The sequence below is a fragment of the Protopterus annectens genome, chromosome 2.part1, assembly GCF_019279795.1.
Source record: "Protopterus annectens isolate FY-2018-M chromosome 2.part1, PAN1.0, whole genome shotgun sequence".
Lineage (NCBI taxonomy): Eukaryota > Metazoa > Chordata > Ceratodontiformes > Protopteridae > Protopterus > Protopterus annectens.
In genome coordinates this window covers 585,289,343-585,304,306 of record NC_056729.1, presented here as the reverse complement: position 1 = coordinate 585,304,306, position 14,964 = coordinate 585,289,343, and positions in this window count along the sequence as shown.

Below are 14,964 nucleotides of genomic sequence, written 5' to 3'. Positions count from 1 at the left end.
TTGAAAGTTCAAAATACTGAAAACTCAAAATACTGAATTTCATAATATGGAAAACAACTACAGGATAGCAGCAGTTACTATACTCCACCAGAAGTACATAAAGAAACAAATAAAAGACAAAGCATATTAGTTTACTCCAACTATTAGCAGAGGGCCAAACCCCCCCTACACCCTGCATGAGGGGGGCTGCGCTTCCCACAACCCCTGCTACTTAAATATATCAACTCCGAGATCGCACTTTACTACACTAAGATGAGTTATGTTGTGGTATAGCAAATTAAAAGGGAACATAACTAAGGTTACAACAGGCAGTCATGAAGCGCATAATGGTATGTTTGCCATTTTCTTCTGTGGAGTGCGATCTCAGAGTTTATATATTTAAGTAGTAGGGGGTGTGAAATGAAGGGTGCAGGGAGCTTGCCCCCCTACTTATAGTTGGAGAAGAGTAATATGTTTTGTTATGTAGTTGTGCTGGAATATTGTAAGTGTTGGTATACTCTGCTTTTTCAATATTATAAAATTCAATATTTTGAGTTTTCAGTATTTTGAACTTTCAAGATTTTGGACAAAGTATTTTGAATTTCGAGATTATGAGCTTTCAAGATTTAGAAGTGGACTCATATATATATATATATATATATATATATATATATATATATATATATATATATATATATATATATATATATATATATATATATATATATATATATATATATATATATATACCCCTTCCCCTGTAACGTCTTCCAAAACACTCCCTAGTCTTTTTCCATTATCTTCACAAAGATTTTTGGGGTTGGGAGGGTGGCCTAATGGTTAAGGTGTTTGCCTTACAAACACAAGGTGCAGGATTTAAGTCCCACAAGGGATAATTGGCTAAGCTTAAAATGGCTCGCAAGGGCAGTTAGCTTAGTACTAACCTATGCTATGCTATGCATATTTTATAGTCAATATTCAGCAGTTTTAATGGACTCCCATTCTTAATACCTTTGTAATATTTCTTCCATATAAATTTAATCACCCAGAAATGCCTCTTTTTCCCTTATACTCACTCTCTTATAATATCCATAACTGAACCTGTCCAAGCCTGATGATTCTGCTTTCCCTTCTTTTATAACCTCTTCCAGTTCTTTCATTTCAGTTCTTTAATTTATATTTTCCTCTATCTAAAATTTTCTTTATTTTACACATTCTCCTTTCAACTTATTTCTTCTTATATATTGTTTTGACAATTTTCTATTATCTCCCTAATTTCATCTTGATTACACTTTATTACCCCATCTTATTTACCATTCCATCTATCCAGCTTAGGCTGCCTTCTTTTTAACTCTTTTCCCGAAAAAGATGAGACATCTTCCTTCTTTCCTTTCAAACAATATTTCTGTCTATACAACATAGTCTGATTTTTTTCTTTATTTTTCTCAAGCAATTTATTTTCGATTTCCGTAACTTTATTACTTCCTTCTTTTCGTCCTTTCTCAAACATTTTCACAACATTTTTATATTCACTTTGATTTTTAATTTTTTTACCCTTCTCACTCTTTCCAAAAAAGACTTTTTTTTTATTTCTCTATAAACACTACCCAGCATTTTTGTTAGATGTTCATAAAATACTCTCTTTGTCAAATGTTCCATCCATTTTCTACTGCATTCCTCTTTCATTTCTTTCTTTCCACTTACATTCACTGTTAACTGTTTTATTTCTTTAGCTTCTTTTAACACAGCCATATTGCTGTATGATCTGAACTATCTACTCTTTCTCCCCCATATGCCACTTCCTTCATGTTATTTGAATATTTAACAGAATCTGTTTTAATAATTCCCCTTTTTGTACTTCCACTCTCTACTTTTTCCTAGCTTCAAGTTTCCACATAACATCACTTTTTTATCAACTTTACATCTTGATTTATTTTTCCTTTTTCATAGGTTCATAGGTTCATATGTTCATACTAGGCTATCTGCCCTAGGGCATTTATAAGCCTAGCCAGAGTGTGTTTGGCTTTTGCCACCCATTTTAAATTAATTTTGCTATGCCCTTTTTCGAGGTTAGTACAGTGACACAGAAGTGATACCCAGGGTAAACCTACGATCTCCCATCCACTCATCAAGATTCCTCTTGAAGAGAGTCAATGAGGGACTCTGTCTAACCTGGACTGGGATTTTATTCCAGAGTGAAGGGAGCCTCTGGGTTATGAATCTGTCCCTCCAGCATGTCCTATTTATTTCAGTGCTGAGGTTCAAGTCTCTCGAGTGCGTAGTTCGATCGGATTTGGATTTTCTGAGGTGCAGCATGTCCATTTTAATTCCGGGTTGGACATGGCTTTATACATCAGGCACAGATCGCCTCTGAGCAGGTGGTATGCCACTGAGTAGAGCTGGAGTTTCTTTAACCGGGCAGCATATGGCATCTGTTTGAGCCCTTTGATCCTCTTGTTGAGGTACTTTTGGGGTCTTTCCAGTTGTTGCAGGTGTCTGGTAAGGTACATCCCAAAAGGGGCATTGTACTCAATTATGGGCCTGATGAGGGATGAGTAAAGAGGCACGATGACCACCCCTGATCTAGATGTGAATCCCTTCATGATTAGGTGGGCTATATAAAATGTTTTTCTAACCACTTTGGCCACGTGGTTGTCAAATGAGAGATTGCTATCAACTTGGGTCCCCAGGTCCCTAATTACTTCTTCTGTACTTAATGGATTACCACCTATGTGGTAATTTGTGGTCACTTTGTTTTTGCCAAAGGGGATGACTATACACTTTTTGGCATTTAGCTTGAGGCCATGTCTCTGGCACCAGTTGTCTGTTTCTACGAGGCCCTTTTGGACGATGCTTGTGTCATCTGGAGAGTCGATTATGGTGCCCAGTTTGCAGTCATCTGCGAACTTGGTCAGCCACAGTCCTTCCGTGTTGGCCTGTACCTCCGAGAAATTTATACTGAACAAGAGAGGTCCCAGGACTAAGCCTTGTGGGATGCCACTTGTAACTGGTTTGGAGTCTGACATGGCTCCAGCAATTCTAACCATGTGGGTTTTGTCCTTGAGCCAGTTTGCAACCCATCTAGTGACATAGGGGTTTATATTTAAGCTGGTGAGCTTATCTATAATGCCCGAGTGGGGTATTGTATCGAAGGCTTTTGCGAGGTCCAGGTAGGCTGTCTGGACCACCTTCCCCTCATCAATGGCCTTGGTGACTGTTTCAAAGAAATCAACCAGGTTTAAGAGGCAGGATCTGCCCTTAACAAAGCCGAACTGGGTAGGATTCAGTGTCTGTAGGTCCCCAATATCTTTATTTATGAGGTCCATGATGATCCTTTCCATAGCTTTGCAGACCAAGCTAGTCAGGCTTACGGGGCGATAGTTTCCAGGATCTGTTAAGGCACCACCTTTGTGGAGAGGGACCACAGTTGCTGTACGCCACTCTTTGGGTACATATCCTGTAGTAAGGCTGAGATTGAACAGTAGTTTTATGTTTGGGTTTAGCTCTTCTTGGAGTTCATGTAGGATGCAGCCCGGGACACCATCTGGTCCCATTGATGCTGTGTTTTTGCTTTGGAGAGGGCAGCTCTTACCTGAGCAGCTGAGATGGCAGGGGGGCAGCACTCTGCTGGGATAGATATTTGCCCTTTTGGGGGGGGGGGGGGGAGAAGTTTGCGCTGAACCTGTAAGCTAGGATGTTAGCAATCTCTGTGGGTTCGTGTATTTTTGTCATTTTGGACTAATTATGAGCATATCTGGGAATTCCCACCCAGGTTCCTAACATAACTAAAGAAAGCCTTGTGATTATCCTTAGTGTCCTGTGCAATTTTTCTCTCAAGGCTGGCCTTAGACGATTTTATGAGTGCCTGTAGTTTTTTGCTAATACTGATCAGAGATGCCTTCCCTTTTTGGGATTTTGCTCGATCATGTAGTAGCTTCCTCCTTCTATTGTATAGTTTGTTTATGGCTGGGGTCCACCAGACAGGACGTCTGCCTTTGGAGGATTGGGTCTTGGTTTTATTTGGGATTGCAGGATCCATGCATTCCTGAAGGTGTTCATAGAATGCGTTTATAAAGGATTCTGCGGTCTGGTCTGTATTTTCCACAGGCCCGGGGGCTTTGAAGGATTCCACCTCGGTTTTGAGGAGTGTGAAATTTGCTTTAGAGAAGTTTTTCACTGTGGTTTTCAGGGCAGGGGGTGGAGTCGGGATGTGAATATCCAGTGAGATTAGTTTATGGTCTGATCTTACCAGTGAGGGATACACTTCTGGTCTGGAGCACAGAGTCCCCATGTTGGTTATGATCAGGTCCAGTATGTTTTCCCCTCTTGTGGGAGTGGTAACAAGTTGTTCCATAGCATTTGAGTTTATAAATTCTAGGAACCTTTGCACTAGGGTGTTGGAGCTAGAGTAATGCTCCCAGTCTATGTTTGGGTAGTTGAAGTCGCCCAATATAATGGTGTTTGGGGAGACCTTCATATTTTCCAGTGTTCTCAGGAAGGCCGAGTGGGGTTCCTGGGTTTGGGAGGGTGGTCTGTAGCAGGCTCTAAACTGGAAGGCAGTTTTACCCACTGTTAGTTGCACATGGATAGTCACTGATGCGTCGTGCTGTGCCACCAACCTGGAGGTGTGGGTATCTTTGACGAATATTGATACTCCTCCTCCTTTTGTGGTTCGGTCCAAGTTTTGGGGCCGAAAAGCATGGTATGAGGTATAACCTGGTAGTGCTGGGGTGTGCTCGGGAGCCTTGAACCAGGTTTCTGTTACTGCACAGATATCGATGTTCTCCATGCTAAGGAGAGTTTCGAGTGCGTGCATCTTGAGGCTTAGACTTCTGGCGTTTAGTAGCATTACTCTTAGTTTCTTATCCCTTGTGATACCTATGGAGGTGGGTTTGTCTTTTGAGCCTTGCCTAAAAAAGGCACTATGGGGGTAGCAAGAACATTTGCCAATATCCGAAAACCCAGGGGTGACAGGTGCAAGCCATCGCTAGCGAAGCATCGTGGGTTGTCGAGCATGTCATCCCAGGCTGACAGGCATTGGATCCCCTTTGAATGACACAGATACTTAAGCCAGTTGTTGAAATTGATCATCTTGTCTTCATATTGTGACATCATTCTTGGTGAGGGTAAGATGCTACTCAAGGTCAGGGTCATACCGGCCTGGGCTACATGCTCAGAGAGCTCCTCTATGACTCTTTTCATGTAGTCCAGGGAGGTATGTCTCAGGTCATTCACACCAGCATGGACAATGACTGAGTCATATTTGTACTTGCCTTGGAGTGACCTGAGTGCTTGTGTTATGTGGCGGATCCTAGCCGACAGGCAGCTCACCGTGACCTTCTCCTTGTTCAGCCTGGTGAGCGGGACGTCAGTGTGCCTGACGATAGAGTCACCTATTACAAGTGTATCAGGTGTGTTGTTTAGCCTTAAGGGCTGTGACTGTTCGGCACACTGGCTTTGTGAGCTATGTGTTGCACGTGTTTTGTTTTGGGGTAGCGGTTGCTTGGGTGTCTGCTTTGGAGGTCTCTGCTGCTTAGGCAGATTTTTATTTAGAGCCTCCGAGTATGTTTTTGTGTGTTTATGTGTTTGGTTTGCTGTCCTGGTAGGTCTATGTGAGACTGGAATTGTAGTGAGTGTGGTTTCCTTCTCCTCCTGACTGGTTTCCCCAGTACTGAGTTGAGAGAGCTTAGCCTCCAGTATGGCTATATGGTTGCATCTCTCACATGTATTGGAATTTGTTGGGAGGAGGAGAGGGTTGTCTGTGTACATGAGGCAGTTGTAACATTGCCTCAAAATTCCCAGATTCACCAGCTGGACCGGAGAGGAGATTGACAACTGACCTTTGGACATGGTAGAATAGTATTGGGAATTCCTTTATAATTGAAAAAAAAGGGCCAATGGGGAACAAGGTACTCAAGGGGAGTTTGTGAGGGTGTAGTGCTTTTAGTGCTGACTTATACAATTGCTTTAGTGAGAAAGTGCCAGGTATCTTAAATGCAATGTGTTACAGGTAACTTAAATGCAAAAACAACAAACAGTAACTTTCTTTCAAGTGAAACAAGGAAATAAGTACAGTAAGCAATGCAGATATCACTAGGGATCCACAGAAGCGCTGAAAAGCCATGTTTTAGGTGGAATTAGCGTTTCAGGGAAATAACAAACAAACAAACAACAAGCATATAAACAAAGCTAGATTCAGCAGGCCTGGATCTAGTCTATGCTACACCAAACAAGGTGTACCAATTTCAGTAAGAAACAGTTCAAATATGCAGGCACTATAAGCCTTTAACCAGAAATTCCCAGCTCAGAAGGGCAGAGTCCAGTCTGTCCTCCCACAAGAGTGCAGACCACGAACCTTCTTAATGTAAAATAACTGGCCTGAAGCCCAAGTGCTTAAACCAGAACTAATATACTTTTAAAATAACAGACACTGAGCCCTCAATCAGCAGTTCCCAACTTAGAAGGATGTAAGCTACCTGTCCTGCCACCACAGTGCAGGCCACAAACCTTCCTAATGTAAAACAACTGGTCTGACGCCCAAGTGCTTAATCCAAAAGACTTAGAATGATAGCTACACTTTAATCAAGTTACTACCAAGCAGTAATAAATACAACTGAATACTTTAAAGAATGCCTGGATTAGTGCTCAAGTTATACAAACAAAGTTAGATTCAGCAGGCCTGGATCTAGTCTATGCTACAGCAAATAAGGTGTACCAATTTCAGTAAGAAGCAGTTAACATATGCAGGCACTATAAGCCTTTAACCAGAAATTCCCAGCTCAGAAGGGCAGAGTCCAGCCTCTCCTACCACAAGAGTGCAGACCACAAACCCTTTTAATGTAAAATAACTGGCCTGAAGCCCAAGTGCTTAAACCAGAATTAATACACTTTTAGAATAACAGACACTGAGCCCTCAATCAGCAGTTCCTAACTTAGAAGGATGTAAGCTACCTGTTCTGCCACTACAGTGCAGACCACAAACCTTCTTAAACAACTGGCCTGAAGCCCAAGTGCTTAAACCAGAATTAATACACTTTTAGAATAACAGACACTGAGCCCTCAATCAGCAGTTCCTAACTTAGAAGGATGTAAGCTACCTGTTCTGCCACCACAGTGCAGACCACAAACCTTCTTAATGTAAAACAACTGGTCTGAATCCCAAGTGCTTAAACTAAAAGGCTTAGAATGAGTTACACCAAGCAGTAATAAATACAATTGAGTAGTTTTAAGATGACGCAAAAGCAAAACAAAGTAGGAAGAAACACAAATACAGTAAAAGCAGATAATTTTTTTTTTTTTTGAGTGAGCAAATGAGATGGGCCCAGGAGTTACAGGACAGAAACAAGTGCAAATGCAGGCCTTCAAATCAGAAAGTTGAGAGAGATGGAAGACCGCCCAAATGGCCAATAACTACAAATTCTGGGCCAGAACCACTCCTTATGTGGTAGACAGGTTACCTAGTGCTTACCACTCCCACTGATAAGCTAGAAGGCTTCCCTCCAACACAGAAAGGCTTGGGGGGCTCAGAAGCTTACAAATAGTCCTGGATACAGCAAATCTGTATCTGGAACACTAATTACAGGAAAGGTAGGAAACAGGCTTTCAATTTTTTTCAGAAAAGTAGCAAAACAGTAGTAAAAACAATTCACATGCAGTGCAAGCTGGCACACTTGAGTATGTAGCAATATTAGTCCACACACAGTTTGAAAAATGTAATTAAATTAAAAAGGACTAAAAGCAAGTGCAGAAAGGGTTTATTAGGTAGAATGCAGTAAAGAGATTGGACTGGGGGAGTGTCCTAGATCAAATCTACAGTGGGGCGGGCACTGCAAAAGCCACCAAATTTAAACTACAACCAGGAACAGGGAGGGGGGGGGTGGAGAAAAGTTTCAACAGAGATGTGAGGAATCAGAGTGCAAATTATAAAACCAAAAAAATATATACTGATCTCTGTATATTTGCAGAACAGTAAGACAACAGATATCTAAGCAACAATTTAGCTCTATAATACAGAATAATACAGAAAAATATACTCAGCTCTATATATTTGCAGATAGTCTTGTAAGGCTGTCTCTCAACACACAGGTTTCACTTTAAATGCAGACTGCTGCTATTAACAGGTCAAATTAAGGGGACCTAACACAAGCTATAGAAACCAAAATGGGAGGGGGGGTGGGGAAGACAGTTTCAACAGAGATGTGAGGAATCAGAGTGCAAATTATAAAACCAAAAAATATATACTGATCTCTGCATATTTGCAGAACAGTAAGACAACAGATATCTAAGCAACAATTTAGCTCTATAATACAGAATAATACAGAAAAATATACTCAGCTCTATATATTTGCAGATAGTCTTGTAAGGCTGTCTCTCAACACACAGGTTCTACTTTAAATGCAGACTGCTGCTATTAACAGGTTAAATTAAGGGACCTAACACAAGCTATAGAAACCAAAATAAGGGTGGGGGTGGGGAAGACAGTTTCAACAGAGATGTGAGGAATCAGAGTGCAAATTATAAAACCAAAAAAATATATACTGATCTCTGTATATTTGCAGAACAGTAAGACAACAGAAATCTAAGCAACAATTTTAGCTCTATAATACAGAATAATACAGAAAAATATACTCAGCTCTATATATTTGCAGATAGTCTTGTAAGGCTGTCTCTCAACACACAGGTTCCACTTTAAATGCAGACTGCTGCTATTAACAGGTTACATACTGTTAATGTCCCCACTCATTAATACTGACATGTTTATGTTCATATTTTTTTAGTTCTTCAAACTTATTTTTCTTTCACAAATGTGTATATGCATATATTACTATTACTCACAGGCAATTTCCATTTTTTTTTTGCAAGTCATATATCATCACCCTTCCTGGTATCACAATTGTTACATCTCAACAAAAAACACACAGTACAAGATTCCTAATCCATGCAAGAAACCAGAACACCAGGCTAAGTAAGGTGATTAGCGCTTTTGTTCCCTTTATTTACTATCACAAAAATGGAACTTCATCAGATACAATAAACTTACCCACTTCCTCCTTTTATACACATCCCAGATACTATTGAAACCAATAAAAACAAATCACAAACAATTACATTTGCATTCTCATTGACATAATTTTTGTCATATACTTTAAAAATCCATCATTTCCCAATAAACAAGGTTTCCGAGCCCTTACTTAAAAATCACAATATTTAAATTAGAACATCTTAAAAATCATTAGATTCTTGATGTGATGCTTTTTTTTAAAACATATATATGTATACTAAAAATAATTCTTCTTTCTTGTGTTACTTGAATATCAAATCAAAGGGCAGAATTAATTTGATATTCAAGTAACACAAGAAAGAAGAATTATTTTTAGTATATATATATATATATATATATATATATATATATATATATTTTTTTTTTTTTTTTTTTAAAGTATCACATCAAGAATTTAATGATTTTTAAGATGTTCTAATTTAAATATTGTGATTTTTAAGTAGGGGCTCGGAAACCTTGTTTATTGGGAAATGATGGATTTTTAAAGTATATGACAAAAATTATGTCAATGGGAATGCAAATGTAATTGTTTGTGATTTGTTTTTATTGGTTTCAATAGTATCTGGGATGTGTATAAAAGGAGGAAGTGGGTAAGGTTATTGTATCTGATGAAGTTTTGTTTTTGTGACAGTGAATAAAGGGAACAAAAGCACTAATTACCTTACTCTGCCTGGTGTCCTGGTTTCTTGCATGGATTAGGAATCTTGTATTGTATGTTTTTTGTTGTGTGGATACACAGTTTTTACTGAATTTTGTGTACTTTTTGAGTACAGGAAACCTGACCAGGTGAGGATCATGGCATGCTTTTTTTGACTGAGAAGTTGGCTTTGAAAAGAAAACTGTTTGCTATGAGTGGATAAACGGAAGCAGGTAATTTTGGGTCAATGGAGAACACCAATAATGATGACAGTGTGAACTTCACACAGCTATTAGCTCTGGTCACCCAGATTAATGCAAAGGTTGACCTAGTCTGCTCCAATAATAAAATCTGATCTAAATCAGGGGAAAAGGACACTAGGGTCTGTAGAAATGGAAATAATGTCAATGAAGAAACCAATTAGGTGAGGATGTCTTATTCAGGGGCATTGACAAGAGGAATGAATGTGAATGGTAGCAACGAAGTGAATGGAAGAGAATCTTCGGTTGTGGGCAACTCCCTCTCTGTTGGTGATGGAGATTTTCTTTCCTGGTTGAGCCGAGAGCCAGTTCCAATGTGGAGTTGGTACGGGGGTCTACGAAGAGATAACAAAGACCCTGTACTTAACTTCAGACAAAAAGTGTACAAACATGAAAAGACATTAAAGAAATTTAGATGACATCAACTAGATAATATGTTTTTTGAGGATTGTATTAAACTACGGAGGGTCCCAAAAGGGCTAAGAATTTGTAAGTTCCCCAACAACATACAGAATGGCTCGGTGCTACACCAGGAACTGCTTGAGTTGTTTGATCGGACAAGCATGGACTTTATGCGTTTGTTAATAAGGGACAACCAGCGAACTATAACAACACTGAAGGAAGAAATTTAGTGTTGCAGAAGGAGATAACGACACATGGGATGTATGAATGAAACTTAGGAGTGTATAACAACATATTTCCACAAGTATAATAACATGAGAATAATACCAAAAAGAAAAAGGAAAAAAAAATAAAACAAGATGAAGAGGAGTATGAGCAAAAAAGAGCCTACCCGATTCTGAGATAGAATTCTCGTTCAAGGATGTCGTTTGTGGAAACAGACGATGAGGTGATTGAAACACAACCATAGAGGAAGAAGAGGAACCGGAGGTGTTCAGGGAGCAAAGAGAGACTTTAGTACAGGATTTTGAACCATCACCGAGTATGGTTCCTGGACACCCAGGAACAGGGGACAGAATTGGAAGGAGTACTGAGGACAACAAGCGGGCCAGAGCAGAAGGAAAAGGAGACCACCACCTCATCACCAACGTTAAGCTCCTTGAAAATGGTCTGAATCCTATTTTGACTGTTTTTTTCACAGAAACCCTTAATGGAACATTTAACAATGGGGTTTTGCTGAATATGGACAATATATTTAGTAATGGAAAAAGTTTGACCTTAGTAAATGATGTCTCAATTGACAAAATGTACCCTTTCAGTGTAATTAACTTTGAGGTGAACAAATTATCTAATAATGCTAACTATAATAATAATTATATGAAAGAAACTATTAACATTTTTGATTTAAGTGGAGAAAATTCAAATAAGGAATGTGGAAGTAATATCATTTTTGAACACAAGGGGCTCAAAATTTATAATTATAGTGGAATTACCTTGAATGACAGTCATGGAGAAATGTTTTCTAAAGGGTTTAATTTTATCCCTAAAAAACAGAACCACGTGGTTAATAGAATTTTAGATCTGAAGTTATTTGCAAGGGCCATTAACTTAAAATTGTTATTGGATAAGGGGAAAGAGAGGGAAGGAAATATAGAATCCCTAACAAAAAGAAGTACCCCCCTTATTGCCCCCGGTAGCTTTGTTTGAAAAATGAAATGAGATTGAATATAGAACTTTGGTGGGAAATAAAACAAATCAGAATGATCAAAATCTGACCAAGGAAGAACAGCAGGTTTTAACAAAGTTAATGAGGAACTATGATATCAGGATTATGAGGCCGGACAAGGAGGGTGGTATTGTTATTATGCGACAGCACAATTATACAAGCAGGATGTTGAAATATTTAAATGGCAGCACCTGTTTTAGTACGGCATCCCTGAATGAGATAAATATTTTTAATCTAAGGTTAGGTATGACCTTGGAGGAGCTCTTTTAGGAGTACACATTCAGTGAAGCTAAAGTAAAATACTTGAAAGTAACAAACCCTTTGATTCCTTCCTTTTTGGGGATCCCTAAAATACATAAATCTTTGGGAGACCCACCAATGAGATCTACTGTGGCAGGAAGGGGGAGTAAAACACAACCCCTAGCAAAGATGGCAGATTTCCATTTAAAGTGATTTTTTGAAGGTAAGGACCATGTGTGAAAGGATTCCTGGCATTTACTAAAATGTATGGCTAAAAGTGAGTCCAAAAAGAACATCATTTTTCTAAGTAAGGACTTGTTCCTAACTATACCACATGAGGAAGGAATGGAGTACTTTCAGGAAGCACTGAAGGAAGGAACTAGATTTTCAGATGATACAATCTATGTGCTGATTACCCTAATGGAACTAGTATTGAAAAACACTTTTGTATGGTTCTAGGGGGAATATTTCAAACAAATCAGGGGTGTAGCAATTCAAACAAATCAGGGGTGTAGCAATGGGTGCAGCAGTAGCACCGGTGTTTGCCAATGTTATACTGTGGCAATGGGAAACTAAATATGGTTTGAGTTCTAGGTTTACGAAAAACATATTTAAGTATTACAGATTCCTGAATGATATCCTGGTATTGTGAGAAGGTAGGATAGAAGAGGAATTTTTAGAATACATCAACACAACTACAGGATTTTTAAGGTTCACCAGTAGTGTGGAGAGTGAAGCAGTTAACTACTTGGATATCCATCTTTATAAAAACAAGAGTGGGGGCTGCTATGAATCATGTATTTATAGGAAGCCTACCTACTCGTATAGCTTTCTACATTTTGAAAGTGATCACACATTTTGGCAAAAAAGGAACCTGGTTAAGGGTCAGATGATTAGAGTATTGAGATTAACAACTGAAGAAAACAAGTTTAGGGAACAATTGAATAATTTAAAGGAAATGTTCAGATCAAGGGGGTACCCTGTAGGCTTACTGGAACAACAGGAGAACTATGTAGTGAGTAAAAGAATGGATTGTTATCCCCCTCACACTATTGAGAAATCCAGACAGTGTGATGGGTGGAAATAAAACAGAACACGAAACCACTTGTTGTGTTTTAACAGTTGATCAATATAGTCCAGAGGTATGTAAAATGCTGGAAAAGAACTGGAATTGTGTTTTTGGGGCATTTGGATTTACAGAAAAATTGGGCAACAACTCTAAAATACTTTATAGAAGGGGACCTAACATCAAGAATCTGTTTGAAAGAAATAAAATTAGGGATAGGATACCCATAGGAAGGCTGAGCAAATGAAATGGATGTAGAGAGGGTAGGTACATTTATGAAACTTGGAATGTGGTCATTGAAGGCTACAAAAGGACTATTCCAGTACAAGAGAAATATAATTGTAAATTTGGAGTTTTGTTCTTACTTCTGCTGTACTCCGCCTTCTTTGTGACTTACATTATATCTACTCTACGGAACTACAGCGTTTGCTTGCTGAGCAGTGGATTTTATTTTATTTTATTTTTTATTCAGTATAATTGTAATACGAAGGGAGTAGTATATGTAGCCCTGTGTCAGACATGCTGTGCCTTCTATATTGGAAAAATGGAAAAGAAGTTAAAGAAGAGAATTTACCAGCATGTTTATGCAATAATGAAACAGGATAAAGCCAATACCTTATTTCGGCACAGTATAGGTTGTAAGGATTTTAAAAAGTTCCTTTTTTGTGTATTGGAAAAAGTAGGAAGACAGGCGAGAGGAGGTAAATGGTCTAATTTTTTTGGAGTACAGGGAGATACACTGGCAAGTTTTGTTAAATGCCATTGTTTTCCCTGGAATCAACGATAGAATATCTATTAGTAGTTTATTGAATTTAAGGGCAGAATTGATTTGATATTCAAGTAACACAAGAAAGAAGAATTATTTTTAGTATACATATATATATTTTTTAAAAAAAGTATCACATCAAGAATCTAATGATATTTAAGATGTTCTAATTTAAATATTGTGATTTTTAAGTAGGGGCTCGGAAACCTTGTTTATTGGGAAATGACGGATTTTTAAGTATATGACAAAAATTATGTCAATGGGAATGCAAATGTAATTGTAATTTGTTTTTATTGGTTTCAATAGTATCTGGGATGTGTATAAAAGGAGGAAGTGGGTAAGGTTATTGTATCTGATGAAGTTTGTTTTTTGTGACAGTGAATAAAGGGAATGAAAGCGCTAATCACCTTACTCTGCCTGGTGTCCTGATTTCTTGCATGGATTACAAATCTTGTACTGTTTGTTTTTTGTTGTGTGGATGCAGAGTTTTTACTGCAATTGTTGCATCTAATACTTTTGCTTCATCTTCTTTTATTAGCACCCGTTGCTCAAAATGTGTTTCATGTCATACTGACCATATACACTTTCTCCCACACATTTCCAGTATTTTCTTTTGTGTATCACATCTTATATCCAATAAACATAATACATCTGTCTTATTCTTCTTGCAGCATTCTACAGCCATGAAACCCCTCAATTTATTTCTTATACTATTCACATTTAGTCCCAAAATATCTACAATGTCCTGCATCTTTTTCCCTCCTGTTCTTATTTTTCTCTTAATCATTTTCACCTTATCTGCAGTAGATTTAACTTCCTTCTGCTCTTGTTCTTCCCCTGATTTTGAGTCAACATCTTCCTCTTTTTCGTTTGCCAATCCAGCATGCGTGTTTTTAGTTCGTGTCTGAATCTCTTCCGCCATTATTTCTTTCCCTTGCAGTTTTTATCACCTTGAGCATATTTTTGTGACTTTCTTCCTCACTTACATCAGACATTTCCCTTTTCCCCTGAAGATTCCCAGGGATTCATTAACATCACATATATATCACACTGGAGTTAACATGATTGGCTAGCTTAGAACAAGAGGAGCATAGCTAATAAAATATGCAAGAATTTAAGCTACATTATACGTTGAGCAGCCCTAGCTTGAGTCTACAACACAGATAAGCAGCAACATTGAGGTAAGGCAGGGCTTGTATACACAATGTCAACAAAGGAATACATAGATGTAAAGGGAAGCCGTATAGCAAGTGCACAAGGAAGATTGCATATTGTTCTGAGTGAAGTGATTTACATGTGGGCACTTCACTCTCATTGTCATGCACATT